The 19,536-nt window shown below is 46.9% G+C and overlaps 1 protein-coding gene across 14 annotated transcripts in view; it reads left to right on the top strand.

Moving 5' to 3' along the window:
* Window positions 1–19,536, top strand: part of LOC120907814 (low-density lipoprotein receptor-like) — a 157,439-nt gene that overhangs the window by 100,332 nt on the left and 37,571 nt on the right. The window lies entirely within an intron of this gene.

Raw genomic sequence — 19,536 nt, 5'->3', positions numbered from 1 at the left:
ACAGCATGCCCCACCCGTAAATCGCATTAATCAATTAAAAGGGAGTTAATTTTATTCGGCGCTCAATCAATCACGCTATAGTAACAGCGTGACGTGTTATGGTCCCACTTGACCCGGTCAGGGCGCATCGGATAGTGATTGAAAAAAAAAGTCACTTCCCTCGTACATTATCGCGGGGATGGAAAGGCGTGCAGGATGAAATCAATATTCGTCCTGATGAGAAAGATAATTTAATTTAATGGCATAAGTTGCCCGTAACGCATGCTGCCATGCGCTGTATAAACTCCTTCATTCATACCTTTCCTTTTCCCCTTTCACTCAACCCATCACTGTTCGAACCATCAATACTGTGGGCACTGTTTCTGGAAGCGAAAACTGCGCCCCAAGGTGTATATAAGCAAAGGCAGCAATCGAAAAGGACGAAAAGGACCTCCAGCTCGACGCTCGACGGGCGCGTACGTGATTGGAAACTCAACATCTCATTTACCAATCGGCTCTACTTACAGTACGCGGCTCCAGTCGGTGCTCTCGCGTATTTGTCGAATTGACATCGAAAACAACAACACCTGCCGCACATCCTTGATGCCGCCGCACTGGCTGCCCATTTAATCAGCACGGTTAGGCCGTTTGATTGCCAGTGATTGTGTGAGCCGCGGTTTTGACCATGTCGGTGCGGTGCCCGGGCTTTTGACATCTCTTACTCTCTCTCTCTCTTACTTACTAGGTGGTCCTTTAACGACGGTGGGCCCTTATCCTGCCGGTAGGGTTTAGCTGACGAGGCTCGTTAGGCAGGCTCATTACCGAAATTGTCGCCCGAGCGGCGTATTGGGAAGAATAATTTCCCAACGAAACTCGATGCTATCGATGAGTTTCGGGACTGCAAATTAATCACGCCAATGGACTGGGGAATGGGGAGGGTAACAGGTTTTATTTTGTTTGTAGCAGCATTACCTGTTGTCTGGGTTCCTACAGCAGACAAAACCAATAAGCCGCAAACGATAGAATATCTAATCATGATAAAATTCTAATAATCAACAACCGAGACAAATTCCTAATGAGCCACTACATAGTGACTGCGGCAAAATATAAATGCTGGTGTTTTTCTAGTTTAGTCATCTCTGCGAAAGATACTCGTTTTTCTTCCATTTTGTTTTACCAAAAAAGCTTTGCTTGAGTTAATCCTTCTGATGTTCATAATTGCCACTTACTCAAATCCTAGAACCAGTGGATGGATTGTCCAGAGTCTAAGATTGGCTCTTTGATTTGTTTTTCTAGGTAAAAGATATGGTTTAGTTGTTTTGAGCTGTTGTTACATTATTTTACCTTCTTAAGAGCTTTGCAAGAGCTTTGTATGAGCAACGATTTAGGCTAAATTGTTTGTTCATCATAATGTTCCTTTTCCTCTGCAATTCTTCGAATCCTTACCTTTCGACAGCTGCTCGCTTCTTGTGAATTTGTAGAACGCCTTGTCATAATTATCTTTTTCAATTTGTATCACATTAAATGAGCGAATTGAAATGAACTGATTAACAAATCAAAGCAAAATTTAAAACAATTTAAGATCCATAGATAAAATCACCGTCTCCGTCGGTCAAGCGCCACCCAAAACGGGTTGTTTCAATTTGCGATGCATAATCCTTATCATCAGCCGGAGCGAGGGATCCTGTTAACCCCTGTGCTTCTTTTACTGACGAGTTGATTGAGTTTTAAATTTTTTTCTCTCTCCTTCACTTTTTATCCCGCACCACCCACCATTCTCACGTCGAATTCGTTTTTGAGAGGGCATAAATCCTTTGTCATGCTAATTAACTTGCCCCGCCCGGGTGCTGGGCATGATTAATGATACTGACCGTCAGATCGCCGAGGCATTCGCGGTGTCGCGCCTTCCTGAAAGATTAAGGACGTGCTCCGATGCTGATAGGCAGTGTCGTTTTGTCTTACTGCACCCGTTGGCTTGACTTTTGCCGTCTTCTTTGTTCAGGTCACTGGATACAAAAAAGGCAGCCCATCATCGTGCACAAAACGACACTCGCGATAAAGTGTTCCAGCGGGACAGCCTAGCGTTAGCTGTGTCGCCGTAGCCATGAAAATGAGGGTCGTAATCTTTCGCCATCAAAGTGGCAGCGGGCTCGACTTACGACGAAGAATCAGCTGTGGCTTAGACGTAAGATGAGCCTCTGCGTTCCGCAAGGAAAAAGAAACACGTAACTGTCAGGTTTTTTGCATGACAGTGGTCCCCGGTATGCTCCCAGCCATCGCTCCTCTTCAGCTCTTCAGTTCGCTCCCATTGGTTGTTGGAAGCCTCCGTGGAATTGCTTGCTGGCCATAAAAGTAATGAAAAGTCATAAATTTTAAAATTTTCATATTAATGACCCCATAAAAATGCTATCTTCCACTCGGCTTGCTCGGTTCCGTCACCCTGAGCGACGGTGCACGGTGTTAGGTATCACCGAAAAACACCGGGAAACGAAAGATCTGCCCGCTGCCATCTGCGAGTGAATGTCGTTCTGTGAGTCGGGTTGATTTGTTGAAGTCACCTGACAGGTGAAACGTTCAAAAACAATTCTTCCCACATCGCGTTAGACAGTACGGCAGCCGCCAAGGCACCACGACAGGCCTCCACGTTCGGATGAAGATAGTGCAGAATCGTGAAGATGATATAACAGTCCTATAAATGGCGCAAATTGTTTTCCCATGCCAAGCCGAGTGACCGCACCGAACGTCTCGACACTGTTGGGACGACAGGCCGGTTCGAACAATCCTTCCAAAGCCTCCGACCGTACCATGCGCGCCCGCGACAGCTCGACCAAAAGGAGCATGGTTATGAAAAATGGATGTGCTTCACCTGGGGTGTGTCATGACACGGGGCAACACTGAGTTGCAGCACTGACTCGCATTCAACATTTCAGATAGTGTTTCCGGAAAATGCACAGCACACATACACATACAGCCACACACGTCCCGTTCAGTTCCGTTCCGTTCCGTGGAAGACAATATTTCGTATTCCGGGCGCGAACGGAGCGGACCATGCTGCCGGAAAGATGAAACCTTTCGCAACCTGGTCTCCCGATAGCAGTGAAGTGATGAAGCTGAATGCAGAATATGAACGCCGAACGAATATTGGGTTGTGCAATTTTCAACCCCACAGTGTGACACCTTTGCCTGGGTGCCGGTGAAAAGCACCCACCAGATGGCACCTTCGAATTCACAATGCGTTGACTCTCTGGGTGTAGACCGAATTCTTCATCGACCACCACCACCACCACCACCACAAGATGAAGCTCTCTCTCTGGCAGTTGTGCAGTGGTACGGTGGTGTTTTGGATAGTATCAGCATACGGCTAGCCGTATTAATATATCATTCATATCACACACGCTGCTGCTGCTGTGACGCCGGCGGTGCTGCAGGGATTCGGTCGGGCCAGAGGCACCTGAAACCAGTTCACCAGCTGGCGATCGGTAAGCCGACCCGGCAGCCATTTCTCCAAGATGCAAGTGAATGAATGGCCGTGTGTGCTGGGACAGCTGTGCATGGTAGCACTCTTGTGCTGCATCCACACGTTTGTGTGTGATGCACTTCCATGATATTCTAGTTTCATGTGTGGACACAGGAGGACAAAAAATCTAACTTTGAAACATTTTTGCCGTTTCTTACTGCACGCTACGGTTGGTTTTTTCGCTCCTATCGTAGCTATTAATGCTTTTGGCTCTCAATTTTAGCACCAAGATTGTGGTGTCCAACATTTTAAAGTTTACCGGAAAACACCACGAGATCTGTCCTTTCATGTCAGAGTTTCTGTGCAAGTTCTTTTTTTTAGTTAAGGAAATAAGATTAAACGTATTAAAATGTAAATCAGAGCATGCACGACACTCTTTTGTCTTCTTTAGCTTTAAAAACTAAAGTTCTTAAATGTGTTTTTTGGAATCAATTGCCAGAAAGAAGTTTTGGTTTGTGCATTTCAATGAGTTCTGGGACGGCTTCTTTTATGCCGTTTGGACTTAAGTGTTTACTTTTCAAAACGTAGCCAAACGTAGTAAAACATCACCAATGTGTTTTAGATATAATAGTACCTATACGTCTTAAATCAAATGTCCCTCCAGACCATGAATGGAATAGGCTAGATCACTGTTGATGTCCTAACCAATGGCTGCATATATTTAATTCAAAACAGTTGCAAACTTCCTGTGACGTAAAAGAATCTGATATTTGAGATTACTTTTTCGAATGTCATGTGTTTTGTACCAAAGCAGGAACTATAGCAAAGCATTCAAGCCTGTTCGAATGCGTTGCAATGAACCGCGGCCAACCTTGAACCTCAATCAACTTCAGGTCTCGTGCATAATCTCGGGCAATAAGCGCACCGGGAACCCACATCAATCTTATCGTCCCAGCATGTATCGCAAAACCTGCCATTGCGCCCACTTCAGTTCGCCGATGAACTCCATTCGAAAGCGGTCAGCTGTGCACAAGCTTGCGTTGATTTTCATCCGCCGGGAAAACCATCCCATTGATTCAGCGGAAAGCGTAGGCACGATTTCACTAGCTCAGCACAGATTCCTCCGACTGATCACTGCTAAATAAGACAACAGCTGCTTATACTGCTCACACCGTCGCACACCTGTTGCTGAGCACACTTATTCGCCTTTGCAATCGAGCCAAATCTCATGAGTGATTTTTCATTTACCTAATTGAACCCATGTTCAACTGCTCCGCATCGGGTTTCCCCCCGAGCCGGAAAAGATGCTCCTTTCGGGCATTTTTTATTTTTAGCTTTCTTGCTGCACGGCTTTTAAGGCTGATTAACTCTGAATGGAGCATAAATATGCCTTTTCTACCGGGAAGACAATTGAAAAATGCAAAAAGTACAGTGTGGAGCTTTGGCAGTGCATATGCTGATGTGTATTTGGCAGCAAAAAACGTACATTAGTTTAATGAAGAGAGAGATAGCTGAAGGAGGCACATAAATAGCAGAGGAACTTCGATCATCACAGAAGAAAAAGATTATTTGAAATCTTCTGGAAACTTACCCTTCCCATCCGTTTGCTTCTCAACTAACCAATCAATTTTCGATGCTACGTCACTTCAGGGTAGTAAGTAGAAAAGATTCTTCCTCCCCAAGGGACGGATCCTGCCAGCAGAGCACAACTCATTACCATCGCTCGGTCGGATCAAATACTTTTTCGGCATTACCGGTCGAAAGATTTGCCCCACCCTGGGACGACGTGTTCGGAATCGTGAACACAACACCGGAGGTACGTGTCCCGTACGCTGTGCAAAAGAATCTCACTATATCCCTCGGCTTCCAATGGCATGATCCGTCAAAATTATCCCTACATAAACGCCCTTCCAGTTGACCCTGAGTTTGCTTGCCTAGGAACGGGTAGTGCAAGGGTTGTGAACCTACCGCACGTCTACCAGTCAGTCGAGGGCAATGAAAGTTTTCTTACATGTCTGTGTATGTGTACATGTGTATTTCTCGTATGCAGATAATCGCTCCAACGGTGGCTACGGTACGTTTTGGGGCCAAAAAGGTGTAAGTCCCATTTTGCTGCCACCGCTCGTTCTCGTGTCGCTGCCACCACTCTTGCAGGTATTTTCCGAACTCACCCCCAAAAATACAGCTCCAGCATTCGACTGCGTTCCGGTAAGAATAATGATGAACTGTGTATGCGCTTGTGTGCGGTCTCGTGTCGAGAATGTAATGAGCAAACAAGATTACTCAACTGCCAGCTTGCGTCGTACCAGCGCCTGGCCGTGCCAAAGGATGCCGAACCTCACACCGTACCGCACATGGCAGCTCTTTCCATTGGCGAGAAGCTTTTCGGATCGTCCGGAGGCATCATTCCATGCATGCCAAACCAACGGCCAGGTGACTTCATGGAAACGTGAAAACTTTATGACCTCCTCCCATAACACCTCACATCGAACCGGATTTGCCGCACTGGGGCGAGGGTGGGCCGCAGCAGAGGGAGTACAGGATGATGATCCGAGCAAAATTAAATGTAGGACTAACTTCATCAAAGCGCTCAAGAGCGGTCAATTGAGTCCTTTGCCGTGTATGTGTGCCGGGAAATGGGAGACCCACAAGTTAACCGAGAGGCCAAGTGAAAAAGCCACCAGCAGGCAGTTGCTGTCAAATGCATTTTCCAGGGGCTTTGGCTCTCTCTCGTCCGCGGGCTCTCTCTCTCTCTCTCTCTACCTCCCTCTCCCTTTCGATCGCTTGTTTTTTTTTTTGGCTGCTGCTGGACTGGACGATAGAACTTGACCAACGGCTGGTCTCGCCGTAGACCAATTTATGCGCTGACCGAACGGAAAATCGAACTCCAATCACTCGAGCTCGATCGGCACTGGTATGGAAAAGTCCGTCGGCCCTTCAACCATCACGAGTTGAGCATTTTTCATTTACATCCCTGTGTGTATGCTTTTGGGTTGGAGGGTTTCATTCCTCCTTTTTTTCTCTTCATGCGTCTCTCCAATTACGTATACGCCCCATAATGCCGTCCGAATCGTTACAGGGAGGCTGGCAAAAGTTTTCATGTTTGATATTTGCAGCCCAACAGCTACGAAAAATAAGGACGAAGTTTGGCATCAAATTAAAACTTTCCGGCGGGCGATGCGATCGTTTGAACGAAAGCGAAGCGGCCCGACACGGTACGTTACTATGCGTCATCTATTTAACTTTTGAATTACTCATCTCGTTTTCCGGCCGAGCTTGACCGAGAGCTACGCTTTTCGCCATGCAGCATCAGGGCGGGGGGATGTGATGCGAGAGACTTCAAGAGTACCGTAACTGTGCGACGGGCCGAGATAGAATTCGGCATGTTGAGGTGGCAGCCGTGCTAGTTGGCCACTGACCGGGTGTCCCTGGTGTCGAAATTGTGGCGTAGAAATTCAAATAATATTTGACACTTTCCACGCGTTGAGGTTCGTGTGGGGTTTTTCTTCTATTTTTTCCAGCAACCAAATTCTCCAACTTGTTGGCCTTCCAAGTGGAGCGTATGTTTTGCTATGATGTTTGGTCTAGCTCCATGTAAACAGTTTTGGTGCTAATAAGTGAAGACGATTTTTGCACTATGCTTCACAACGATTGCTTTAAAAATCAAACGAAACTTGATCGTAGCTTGGACCAAAAAAAAACTTGTACTGCACTCACCGTCTCTCACCGTGGCCAGAATCTGAAAACTTTACTAAGAACAGAGGAGGGTGTATTTTTTTTCATGTAGTCCATTTCGCTACATTGCAAGATCAAAGTTGCAAGAACAGGCAAGATAAGAAGAGAATTGTGCTACCCTAATCTTGGCAAGTTTTCTAATTTCCTCCCATGTTGCTGGAAGCTGCTGAAAGTTGCTAACAACGGACCGAGCAGAGTTCTCTAATTGCCTATCTCAATCCAATGTTCTGACGTACTTCAAGGGAGGAAACTTTCCCAACCTCAAGAACATGCAACAGAATGTAAAGCATTAATCTGTACGATGAAATGCGATTAATAGCACGGTGGATGCAGCTTTCGCAAGTGATAAAATGATTACGCTGCAAATAAATGACAATATTTCCCGCCCGGCTTAACATTAACGCTCCGAAGCTGTCGCGGAATCTCCCACCACACGCAGTGTTTGCGCTATCAGCGCAAATAATAAAACTCATTAGGAAAGATTATCATTACATCCACAACACACAACGGCAACGGTCGGTACACGCACACCACCCGTCGCACCGGATTTTGGCCGGGATGCTGTACCATCTCCGAGGCGAACGAAACAAATGATTTAATATTTTATCAGACCCGCCACGGCCCAAAAGGTGTGCACGGTTTGGGTGTACCAGTGCGAGGCAACTGTCTTCTACAGGTTCCGTGGCACTTCCCGCCCTGCCTGGATACCATTTCGCGACTACCACCGCTGACAAATAGAGCGTATCAAACTGATTTATAACATTTCACAGGCTTCATTTAGCTTACAACAATGGCGGCAACGGAGCAAATCTTCGCGCGAAGCCATTGCGATTGCGAAAAGTAAACCACCACCTGGCCGGTTGCCGGCCGGCTGTTATTCACCACCAAGCTCTCTCTGCTATGATTTGGATCATCAATCATTGATATTGCGTTTCGCTTCCGGCGCCACCTGAGGTCAAGGCGAGGACTTTGAGAGAGAGAGAGGCACGCCACTCACTCTGTTGACTTCTCGGGCGAAAGCAAAGCCTACCGGCAGCGAGTGAAACGATTCTCGTTTTGTCAATTCCCGCCTCCCCTTCGCGATACGTCGATACCGAAACGATGAAACGACGGACGAAGGGTAACGATGTAGAGCCATCGGTGAACGGTTAGCTATTTCTTTATTTTGTCCCATCAATCTTCGCCGCAGGAAGAACTCCGATATTGGGAAGATTCAATCGGACGGTATTGGACACAGCATTCGCGGTCGGCAGCGGTGCAGCTCGTTCCCTTCGCGTAAGGGCGTTCCCTGTGCCGGCGCTGTTTTGTGCTGAAGCTCGGTCTAATTGACTTGCCATTTTCCTACCTGCTGCGCCGTGCCGTTTTCCGGCCGAGTTCACACCCAAACGAGGGAGATTCTTCTACATTTAAGCTTCCCAAAACATGCTAATTTAGCTTTCAGAAACAGATTTAGAGCGGGCGGGCTTGCAAACGCTTCCACCGTGTGGCACCAGGTATGAAAAATGGTTCGAACGCGGTGATTTATGGGATCTCATTTCCCTCCGCGCTCTGGTCCGCACCGTGCGCAACGAAAAGCGGAAAAATCCTCCTCCGGTCCGGTTTCCATTCAAGCATTCAAAAGGCCTGCCAGCCTTTCCCGGATTGTGGTCTGGCCGGCCGGGCAAACAAGTGGGTCCGCGTCTGGTGTTATCTTTACGTTCGGTGGGTCGTTGCGCCGGTCCAAACACCCAACTCTCGGCTACTACCGCCACCGCATGGTGAACCGCAGCTGGAAGTAAATCTTCATGAAAAGCTTCGCCTTGGCGTTTAGACCAGCATCGCGCGGTGCTGCTGGTGGCGATGGAGAAGGACGATCCACACCCGGCAACGTCTACGAGCATAAGAAATCTCCATAAATTCCGGTGAATTGAAACAATTTATGATGACTTTTGGATTGCGGCTTTGGTCGGGCAGGGGTGCTCGCTCGCTTAAAAGAAACGGGAACGCCTCGTGCGCCTGCAAGCACTCAAGACGCACAGCGAGAACGCTTTTTATTGCAAGCGAATCAACTCCGGCTGAGTGTGTGAGTGTGTCCGCGGTTGGGCGCTAGATTTATCGCCCACTGTTCTGAATCCGCGAGTAGCCGTGTGTACGCCCCTTCCGTGGCGTGGCTGGTTCATCGCCTAGGTTCATCAGTATGGTTTGAAAAAAGCAACAGAGGATACAATCATCCAGAATAAAGGATACAGCAGCGTCGAGAATAACAAGCCAAACTAATGGCCACTTGCAGTATGGGTTTCCATCAGAGCGAAATTAATTTCAGCAAACCACCACATGCCGTTTGGCTGGAGCTGATCGTTCCCGTTTTGGCACAAACAACAAGCTAGCGCAATGACAACGGCCGACACCGAGCCGGGCGCACGCCAACTTGATCTGCCTAAGTAGCCTTTTGTTTGGAAATCTCTACCTCCCCTTTAACAACGATAGCCATCGATAGCGATTAGGGCGAACACGGCCACAAAAGCCACAGGATGGAAATTTTGAAATCCGTCAAGATTAACCTTATTTTACGATAATGGAAGTTTCGCCGAACTGGCCATTTGTTCCGGAGGCGACGGTGTTCCCCTGTCTCTCTCCTTGACCACATTACCGTATGTCCCCAAGCGGAACCCGGGAAGCGCATCGATTGCATTATCATGTTCCATATTCCGGTTCGGGGCTTGGGCGCTATCCATCCTCCATTGACCCCCTTTCCCTGCACGCCACGGGGGTTTCAGGCGAGACGATTCTAGGAACGTCCCAGCAGCACTTGTTAATCCATTAGAAGCTCACACTCCGATTGTGGTTCTGCGAATAGCCCGGTGACCACTAGGAGAGAGATATCGAAACAGTGTTGTATGTATGTGTGTGTGTGATTGTACACTTGTGCGAGCCTACCATTGATGTCCTCGTGGGTTGCGTGCGAACATTTTAGTTAATTGCTCGTCGCAACCCATGCCGATGATCCTTTGAGCCATCGCTTGCGGCGGGGTTAAACTAAAATAGCTTTTCCCTTCCGCTCGTGCGGATGGCGAAGATTTCAATAATCAAATCACGATCAGGAACCACGGGACGTAAAAGCATTTTTGCCGCACACGCATACCCACTCACACACACTTACCATAAACCCAGTAAGCTGGGTTAGACGAAACATATGGCAACCACCTACCGAGCCTGTACGAAGCGAGGTGAGGATTACCAGCCATAATGGAAAATCATCAATTAAAGTCAAAACCGGACACTTCCAAATGTGTGTGTGTGTGTGTGTGTGTTGTGAGCTTTTCGATTAATGCGTACCGGGCGACACCGGGCGACACACGCTTCTCCGGCGGGTCCTTCCATTTATAGGGTCGTATTGTGTGCTTTAGGCTGCCATTCGAAGATGTCTTCATCGGACGTGCGTTTGCTACCGAAACGGTTCGGCCGGGCGCGCATACCAACTCGTTCGATTAAGATATGGAATCGACCGTACCAACTCGAACTGCACACCGGAAGGGTGTCCAGCTGTGTCTCGGAGACTCGGCGCAAAATCAAATTAGAACTTTCCAGCATCTTACCCAACCGGCGAAACTTTTCACCACCGTCGCCCCTAACCGGCTCGGAGGTTGAGCTTTATCTTTTATCGCTGGAAGAAACACGCATAGGAAAATGACATGTTCCGTCTACATAGCCGCTCTTTTCCTTACTCTCCGATGCGTCATCCTTGTCCTCAGGAATAGCGCCTCCACTGCCGGATTGTATTGTGCTTCGAGCTCTTCAGAAAATAGTGAGCCATTGAGGGAAGATTGCCTCACGGCTTCAGAGAAACCTCGAGAGAGAAATGCCCGGCACAGTACACGCGGTGCGCTGTTAATAGGGGGAACCTATGGGGGCAGTAGCATACGTGAGCCTTTAGACGGGTGGCCATCGTAACCGTTTGCTTCACCTGCGGCCGCTCGGCAGCCACCCAGAGAACGTTCACCACAAACCAAACGAAGATGTGCACTGCCACACAAATACACTAAACATTCGACACGTGCGTTTGTATGTGTGTGTGTGTGTGAGTGGCGCACTGCGCACGTGTTCGCCAAAGCCATCCTATTGCCTATTAATTTTTATTGTATTTATGGTCGAACATTATGATCCGGAATTCGATTCCGTACGCTTGCCGGATCGTCCCGGTTCGTTCGTCCGGCTGCTGCGGACGTGAAGTTTGCTGATTGCTGCGAACCCATTTGCCGTTTTGTGCATATTGGTATAGGGTACTGCCGGTCTCGTAGTACAGTCGTCAACTCGTACGACTTAACAACATGCCCGTCATGGGTTCAATCCCCAAATAGACCGTGCCGCCATACGTAGGGCTGACTATCCTGCTATGGGGGGAATCAATTAGTCACCGAAAGCCAAGCCCACAAGTGGTACAGGCAGGCCTTGACCGACAACGGTTGTTGAGCCAAAAGAAGAAGAAGAAGGTATAGGGTACAGGGGAATGGTGTATAGAACCGTTTTGGTTGCTCCCGGATGTATCGGGGACCAATCGAAACGAGCACAATTACGAAACTGAACGGCAAGAAACAAAGCTACGACTAGCGACCGCACACACGCACAAAAAAAACAAACGCTCCATTGCAAGATCTTGAGTGTTTGGGTGTAAAAATTCAATTACACCCACTTATGCGCGTTCGCCCGCTTCCGATTAAACGATCTTTTACTTGCGGGCTGCAGGGTGGTAAAATATTTGCCAACACCCTTCGGACCTGTGGTTGGCGCAAAACGCATCACCCATTAAGGATGCGATGGATATAAAGGGAGCGAATTAAACACACAGCACACAGCTTAGAGCGAATCACCTGCAGCAGTGTATTTAGCTTTTTATTTTCCAGCCAATTCACTCATTCTCAGCTTGTGTGCTTCTCGGGGAACTGTGTGTGTGCGCGCGCGCTCTGGGAGTGAAAGTTAATTATCTTATTCACGTTCGCCATGCATCGGTGAAAATGAAATATAATTTTGTCCGCAGAATCGTTCCCTCTCTGTCCCGCGACTGTGTGCTGAACGATGGCGCTTTCGCTGCAAGGCGTGATAAGTTGTGTGCGCCCTTGTTGGGTGGCCACGGGCTGCGGCCATCCAAAGCAAACGCAATGTTCCCCATGAGTCGTTCCGAGGGGATTGGTGGTCGTTGTGATGAAGTGGAAAATTGAATTAATAATTTGTAACGATAATTACACATAAGTGCATATTTCCAGTGGGTTGCTGGCTTCCTTTGCGCTCTATCTTTCTCTTCCCTTTCTTTTCTCCTCACGCAATCTTGCCGTAAAGTCTCTCACTTTTCCCGCCTTTTAAGTTTATGTGCCCTCTGTTTCTTTACATAAGCGCGGGTTTATATGCTTTATTTCCATCGCGCTCCATGATGCTTTACTTTGGCGGTACCCGTACCGGGCACGGTTTCGCGCTATGATGGTGCTACCGCGTGCCCTCCAGCGTTTGGTTGGCTCTGTCTTGATGGCTCCTTCCCTTACCCATGACCTCCACCCTCAATACCCTCGTGCGCTACCGATCTGGATGGAAGTTAATTTTCTCTACTGGAAACAATTAAATCCTTGGATGCCGCCGAGAACGTCGGCCTCGGTGAGCGCCTCACGCTTTGGTTGATGGATCCTTCCAGGCTTTGCGGCGTGAGTGTGTGTGTCACAGTGCGTGAAAGAGATGGATTGAGAGTGGAACAAAAAACTACAACATGAAAGAGCTCGATTGTTAAAGGATTAGGCCACCAATTCAAGGCACAATACGGCCTATTAGCTTTACACAGAGGGCTTTGTTTTGCTCAGTGTCATCGTGTCGTAGCAGTGAAGCCATCGGGATTGCATTGTTGGCTCGCTTTAATCACACGCTTTGATGTGTGTGTGTGTGTCGGGGGATTAAGCATGGTGTAGAATAATTATTGCTTGATGGTTGCCCATGCTATTGTTGCAAGCATTATATTAGCAGCGATATCAAATTTAGCTTCTGGCGGGGAAGCACAACCCAGCGGCGGCCAGAAGCACCAGGCGTCTCCATCTGCACGGCGTCTCCATCTCCGTTGCGTTGCCACAGCAGAGGCGAACGAACCGCTTATTTGTTGAATTGGTTTATAAGAGATTCAATTCAATTCGTTCAATGACAAACTCGATTACTTACGATTACACAACCCGCCACGTTCCTTTTGCGCTCTCGCCGGCTGCGCTTTGTGTACGACCCCGTCGGTCGGCGGCCGATCGATCCGGGTTGGGCTGCTGGGTTGTGCGAAACAGAACGCGCCCTTCTTTATCCACTCTTCAGACCGGCAGAGTACCGGGCGCTCTTAAAGCGATCTTTTCTCGCTGTATTGATTCTCGCACAAAAGGCTAAACCCGTTGCATTGCTGTTTGTTTGTGAGGTAAAGCTGTTCAATGCACTCGGCGATGCTGAGTTCACAGGTAAGTCGCCATTGAGTGCTGTGGAAACATAAAAAAGACCCCTCTCGTATGTGAATAGAGTGGTTGTACTGCTCGCATCAGGAATGTGTTCTCTGTCTACCAGATCTTTTTTATTCGCTGAGCAGTATCAATATTAGCCGTAAGAAGGCGCTGTCTTGCAGTAACGCAAGACTAGGTGCTTGTGACTAGGGCGATAAAAAAAATAAAACGATGAAAAATATCGTCCACTGCCTCGTTGATGGTCAGTGTGCGCTACCACCATCACGCTGTCTCCATTCGACCGGCTTCTCACCAATGGGCGACGAGGTAGAAAAGAAGATTAAATTGACCACAAATTGGTCCATCAACCGTCCATTGCGTCCGGGGGTTGCTGCACCAGTGGCGGTTGCTTCAAAAGGGAGATCTTCACCCTTGTACAGGAAGGGCTGCTGTCGAGAGCGAAAAATGCCCTGACAGTCAGCTAAATGCGCTCGCTGATTACATCGCCAGCCGTGAGAAGTCTCAATAGAGCTTGAGCTGTATGTGTACGTCTCAATGAAGGATTTTAGGTTTTTTTTTTCTTTTGCTCCCAACGCCCATAAACACGCCAGTTGGCAGTGCGAGCGTTAAGCGTCCCAAATAACAAAGCAGCGGGCGTTCCCAATCCCGTTGCTTGTGTATCACACGGGAACGGCAAAAATGACGTAAACGTTGCTGTGGGATGTTGTGAACGAAGAAAACAGAAAAGTGATGGAAGCAATCATTTTTCGACCGAAGAATGTGACTTGCCTTATCAGTTTTGAGCTTCACAGGTTTTCAGTGTCAATGAGGAATGGCCAATCGGGGCCAATGAAAAGGACAACGCTGTTGGCTGTTTTGCTGTGATACGATATGACGTAAAAAGAAATTCAGCATAATAAACATAACAAAAAAAAACACACCACAACAAGACGCAGCTCTCTTGCGCATCGCTCTATTCAAACGGTTCAATGAATAGGAGAATGTTTGAACCATGAAATGGTCAGAAGTTTGCGTACGGATATCGGATCCCACCACCCAACATGGCTATCCTCTTCACGAATGCTTTCTGCTCATCGAAATCGAATTAAACAAACTAATCGAGTTGGAAATGACTGATACGAAGAAATTGCTTCGATTGAGTGAATATTTTGAATGAGTTCGGCGAATTTCTTTGTGCCGAAGGACTGCCGCTTTGTGCGTTTGTACATTGAGCACCGTTCGAACAAGGGAAGGACGGAATGCTACTCTAAACATTTCAACATCATTTTTCGATCAATTGGCAAACTGCCCGACGAATGATTTCACTCTTTTTCCCTGGCTAAAAGATAATTCATTTACCTGCCGCTACTCGTTACTACGAATGCTGTTGCGAACAAACAGATCCGGTGGAAATCGAACGCCTTACAAAAAAATCTACAAACCACTACATTTCAAAACACTTCCATCCACTTGCAGTCGTGTGTTTGTGGGTGCATTTTCAACACAACAACACTCGCGTGCTGTCCAATGCTTGCTAGCTGCTGCAACTGAAGGTTCCACTAAATCGATGCAGCAATGTTTTCAAATGCGCCGATACGATAGAGCAAATGGCTTCACTGCGAAACACTGCAACGATGATGATGATGCTCCATTTTTCTCGAAAAAAACTCACACACACACATGCTCACAAACAAGTTGTTGTTTGTTTCAATGTGCAGCAGGAGAATAAATCAAATGCACTACTAAGAGGATGCATGCGATGATTCTCGCAGCACAACTCTCCAGCGCCCAGCTCGATGTAGGGCTGTTGATTGTTGGAAGCTTTATTTTAAAAGTGTTTGATACCGTCAAAAGATACTACACGTGCAATGTAAGTTAACAGTAGTCTACATTCATGTCGGTACTATTCAGAAACGTGTTTGTATTACCCGTTATACGGCTGCTGGTCTTTACCGTGTTTCACATTATTGCAAGCATGGTATTGCCCCGCCGAGCGACGATTTAATCCGCTTTGCTCAGCGGCATCGGCGAATCAATGAATTGATGGTTTAGTTTCTGTGTTTTCACCATTTTTCCAACGTCGTACACTGTCCAGCTGTCTCACGATTCTGAAAACAGTGTAAATAAAGCATCAGCGAAGCGGTATTTGTATGTGTGCTGATTTCCACACGAAACCTTCCGTCCATGCTGCTATCTGGTTTTGCATGATAGTGGTTCGATTCGGGTAAAAGCAGGTATTGCTTCGCTGAATTCTGAAAACATTATTTCAATTGTTTTCAGAATTTTCAGTCTGCTGCGTTGGGCTGTGTTTCGGAAATTGTGTTTTATGATCGATGAAGGATAGATTTCCCACTAATGGAAATGTCACAAAGCATACAAAATGAATTGAACAGCTTATTTGCCTGCTGATGCTGAGCTGTGGGGCGATTTATGAAGAAATCGTCCAATGTGTGAAAGGATCTCTTCTGAAGTCTTTTCCATGCTAAGCATTTTTATTTTTAAGAAACTTTTCGTATCTATTCACTTTCATCAAAAACATTTAATATGTATTGGCAATTTCAGCTCAAATGGTCATGCCTGATGTAATGCTGCTCGAGAGATCTTTTTGCATGTAAAAGAGTTGTTGTTCTTTGGTCACGATGCCATCTATCACCAACATACGTTTCAAAGATCTCTGCAAAACAAGCGTCAAACTCTGCAAATCTTTACTGGTACCGTTTTTGCTCTTGCATTAACTTAAAAAAAACCTTCGATTTAGCTCCGAAATATAATAGGTTTTGTTTTATATGATGATGATGATAATGATGATGATAACGTAACGTTTTCCAGTTACTCGACTGAAACTGTCAAGAAATCAAATACTTTTTTTTCTTCAAAGTTCACAATTTCATATTCTCTTCTCAAAACTGGTGCCCATCATTTATCTCAAGCGCTTCAGTTCAATTTCCATCAAGTGCCTATCAAAAGTTATTATCGGTGCTAGAAACTCTCTTAGCTTCCTTTTTTGCTTGCTTGCTTGCTTGTCTGTTGATTCGACCAGTGAACGGACATAAAATTCGGTCTGTTCATCCAATTCAAACGAAAGTTCCAAACGGGCTTCCAATGCAAACGAAAGCTCAACCCTGCAGTGGCATCCAGGTATTGAGATGAACGTTAAAAGAATGCTCTCACAATTGGTAAACAAGTTATTGATGCAAAATTTATGCTACCTCAACGCTTCCCGGCTTGTACCGCCCGATCGGAAAGTTTCTGACAGCGTTGCAGCCGGAAACGAACGAACACACCGAAACCCAACGGTAAACGTGTACCAGATGCATTGGCCGCTCGGCAGCAAAAGCTGCAGCAGCCGCATCATCAGCAGCAGCAGTGGGAAATGAATGATGTTTATGCAGTCGATGAATTTGTTTGCCCATTCTTCGTTGTTTCCTTTTTTTTTATTTACGAATGTTTACCTTTCCATAAATAAAATATTCATGCCTGACCTCATTGTGTACGAGGATTAGCTTTTCGAAGGCAAGCACCATAAGCACCGAGATAATGCAAAGCTATACAACAATAAAAAAAAAGTAAACCTAGATTCATCGCTTTGATGCAGAGCAGCATAAGCTCTCTGCTGCTACAAACAAGCTGTCCACCTTTTGCAAACACACTGGCGACGCTGATGGAACCATCTCTCCATCTTGTCCCGTGCAGCCCGGATGGATTCAATATTTGCATTTGCAATTTGTTTTGCTCCAGTAGCAGTAGTTGCAGAGAAAGCAGCGGCAAAAGCAATTCGTTCCGTTCTGTCGCATGCACTCATGTTGAGTTTGGGAGATACGAAGAACATAATGCAATTTATTCCAACAAAGATTGAGCGAATTGAATCAGGTTTTTGGGACGAGGAATGGTACAGAAGCAGCGGCCAGGTAAAAGGGCTGGATAGGAGTGTTTTGATTTAATGCACCGGTAAGGAGGACAACAACAACAACAACCGAAGAGTGATTGTACGATAGATTTGAGATCGAAATTACTTGAGACAGTGCTTAGTGTTTGTCCGTGTTTTATGTAGCGTGTCGACTGTTTGACAATGTACAATGATGAAACTTTCTCGATTAAGCGATTTTTCCCTACGACCTCTCCCTCTCTTACAAGTATGTTATGTATATGTACCGACACGTGAATCAATTATCCCAAGGTGCATATAAAAAACGTAAATCCAATCCACTTCCTTTCCCTCGGCAGCCATAAACTGCCACGACGGTGTGAAGCTTGCCCCAGCGAAAACGGATCTGTCACCTGCTCCCAAACGTACACTTTTTTGAGCAGCAATGGAAATCGATTACGCGTTGTCGATTTCAGCGATCTGTTTCCACGCTCCCCCTTTTCGCAATGGGCTGCAATAAAAAATTGCCTTTTGGCAATCCGGACCGGCAGGAGCAGGCGCCGACATCGATTAGAAACACCTGCCCCAAAATACATTTGACTGCACTTTGTTCTACCCGGCACATCCCAGATCGCCTAAACCCATTCCCAAGAACAAGTAGTAGCGTTTGAGAAATGTTGCCATAATTTAAAGCTCGCCGCTCCTCACGCAAAACCAATTTCACGTTCCAGCGAATGGTGGCAGGTGAAATCGGTGTGAAATAAAAAAAACTCGACTCCATTCGTGGTCGCTCTCCCCGGCGGCTCGCATTGAAAGTATGCTTTATCCTTCGATGGAATACGAAATTTTACCTCAAATAATTCGACGCCAAGAACAAATGCCTCTCCGCGGGTGGTGCTGATGTCACACACACACACGCAGCACCGCTTAAAATAACTGTGTAAAACTTTTCCAATATAATGCTATTCTTCTGCCTTTCTTCGACGAAGAGAACATTAAAAAAACAGCAACACCATACTCACATCCACATGGGCGTGCGCGATCCGGTACATGTATTATTCAGTCCGTTCGCCCCAAAACCAGCCTTCGGGCTAATTTTAACGATTCGGCACATTCGAAAGAGTGCCACTTTTATGGATGACTGCGGCCGGTTCGGTTCGGGTTTCGGCTATGCATTGCTATGCTCATAATTACCGGCTGCTAATGATGATGGTCGGGAGCGTGCGCGTGGGCGCGGCTCTACCGTTCAACCAGAACGACACCGTGCTCCTCCTGTCCGTCCACCCGCTTGGCGATGGTTGATGATTATTTGTTTTCCATGACGTGTGAACGGTTGGCTGGGATGGTTGGCTGGCTGGCTGGCTGGCTGGCAGGGAGTTATAGCGCCGCCAAGCTGCTGCATACTAATGGCAATGCGAACACCGTGAAATTGATCTGCAACTTGCGAAAAGCTGGAAAGTGTTGTGTTTTTCTTTCCTAAGACGTTCGCTAAATTGCTTCCAGCGGCTCTACCGTATTCCCTTCATCGGCCACCCCATTTTGGTACTGCTACTGTTTGCGGCTGCTGCTGCATACCAATTCCTGCCTGCGTTGTTGTTACCAAGCATCACGTACACGCCTTCTCGGGCGGTGTACAACGGGGTTGGTATGCCGCGACAATATTACATTTATGCGCGCGTTACATTCGTTCGTTCGGTTGGGCGAATTTTTATGAGCTTTGGCAATTTGTGGGTGGAGTGTTGTGCGTGAAATTGCACCACAATAGCCACAACACTAACCCAAAACGGTGGAAAGAATCGGGCTCGGCCCGGCGCACAAGGTGCGTAGATGCGCGCGTGCATCAAACATTCGATCAAACGCTTTAATGCTGTGTAAACATGAGTTTTATTTCCTGGTCAAGGAGCCGCTTGTCTTCTGTTTTGAATACACCAAGACACACACACAAAAAAAAGAAACAGTCCGGTATGAATGTGACCGGAATGAATAAATTTCTGCAAGGTATAATACACTCCCAACACGTATAAATCATATTCGACGCGCTGTGACAGCGATCAATGAAGCACTGGCCATAA

This window comes from Anopheles arabiensis, chromosome 2 (genome assembly GCF_016920715.1).
Source record: "Anopheles arabiensis isolate DONGOLA chromosome 2, AaraD3, whole genome shotgun sequence".
Classification (NCBI taxonomy): domain Eukaryota; kingdom Metazoa; phylum Arthropoda; class Insecta; order Diptera; family Culicidae; genus Anopheles; species Anopheles arabiensis.
This window is presented reverse-complemented; position numbering and strand designations above follow the sequence as displayed.